The sequence below is a fragment of the Delphinus delphis genome, chromosome 16 (assembly GCF_949987515.2).
Source record: "Delphinus delphis chromosome 16, mDelDel1.2, whole genome shotgun sequence".
In the NCBI taxonomy this organism is placed as follows: Eukaryota; Metazoa; Chordata; class Mammalia; order Artiodactyla; family Delphinidae; genus Delphinus; species Delphinus delphis.
In genome coordinates this window covers 84,815,378-84,817,185 of record NC_082698.1, presented here as the reverse complement: position 1 = coordinate 84,817,185, position 1,808 = coordinate 84,815,378, and positions in this window count along the sequence as shown.

Here is a 1,808-nt window from a genome sequence, read left to right as displayed (position 1 = left end):
CCCCTTTGGTAACCATAAGTTTTTTTTCTATGTCTGTGAGTCTATTTCTGTTTTGTAAATAAGCTCATTTGTATTATTTTTTCGATTCCACATATAAGTGATATCATATGATATTTCTCCTTCTCTGATTTACTTCACTTAGTATAATAATCTCTAGGTCCATCCATGTTACTGCAAATGGCATCATTTCATTCTTTTTTTAATGGCTGAATAGTATCCCATTGTGTATATGTACCACATCTTTTTTATCCATTCCTCTGTCGATGGACATTTAGGTTGCTTCCATATCCTGACTATTGTAAATAGTTCTTCTGTGAACATTGGGATACATGTATCTTTTTGAATTATTGTTTTCTCAGGATACATGCCTAGGAGTGGGATTGCCGGGTCATATGATAACTCTATTTTTAGTTTTTTAAGGAACCTCCAGTCCGTACTGTTCTCCATAGTGGCTGTACCAATTTACAATCCCACCAACACTGTAGGAGGGTTCTCTTTTCTCCACATCCTCTCCAGAATTTATGATTTGTAGACATTTTGATGATGGCCATTCTGACTAGTGTAAGGTGATACCTCATTGTAGTTTTGATTTGCATTTCTTTAATAATTAGTGATGTTTTTATGTGCCTGTTGGCCATCCCTATGTCTTCTATGGAGAAATGTCTAGTTAGGTCTCCCACGGATTTTTTAAAATTTTATTTATTTTACTTTTGCCTGCTTTGTTTCTTTATTGTTGTGCACGGACTTTCTCTAGTTGTGGCGAGTGGGGGCTACTCTTCGTTGTGGCGCGCAGGCTTCTCATTGCGGTGGCTTCTCTTGTTGTGGAGCATCGGCTCTAGCTGTGCGGGCTTCAGTAGTTGTGGCACATGGGCTCCGTAGTTGTGGCTTGCGGGCTTCAGAGAGCAGGCTCAGTAGTTGTGGTGCACAGGCTTAGTTGCTCTGCGACATGTGGGATCTTCCTGAACCAGAGCTCGAACCTGTGTCCCCTACATTGGCAGGCGGATGCGTAACCACTGCACCACCAGGGAAGCCCCCATGCACTTTTTGATATTAAGCTGTTTGTATATTTTGGAAACTAATCCCTCATTTGTCGCATCATTTGCAAATATTTTTTCCCATTCCATATGCTGTTTTTTGTTTTGTTTATGGTTTTCTTTGCTGTGAAAAAGCCTTTAAGTTTTATTAGGTCCTATTTGTTTACTTTCTGCTTTTGTTTCCATTACTCTAGAAGGTGGATTCAAAAAAATGTTGCTGCGATTTATGTCAAAAATTGTTCTCCCTATGTTTTTGTCTAGGAGTTTTATAGTATCCAGTCTTTTATTTATTTATTTATTTATTTGGGATATGCGGGCCTCTCACTGTTGTGGCCTCTCCCGTTGTGGAGCACAGGCTCCGGACGCGCAGGCTCAGCGGCCATGGCTCACGGGCCTAGCCGCTCCGCGGCACGTGGGATCTTCCCGGACCGGGCACGAACCTGTGTCCGCTGCATCGGCAGGCGGACTCTCAACCACTGCGCCACCAGGGAAGCCCCTAGTATCTGGTCTTATATTTAGGTCTTTAATCCATTTTGTGTTTATTTTTGTATATGGTGTGAGAGAATGTTGTGATTTCATTCTTTTCCATGTAGCTGTCCAGCTTTCCCAGCACCACTTATTGAAGAGACTGTCTTTTCTCCATTATATATCCTTGCCTCCTTTGTCATAGATTAGTTGACCATCAGTGCCTGGGTATATTTCTGGGCTTTCTATCAGATTCAATTTTTAAAAGCCTCTCAAGTCTAGGAAGCCAAGCCATGGACTCACCATCAT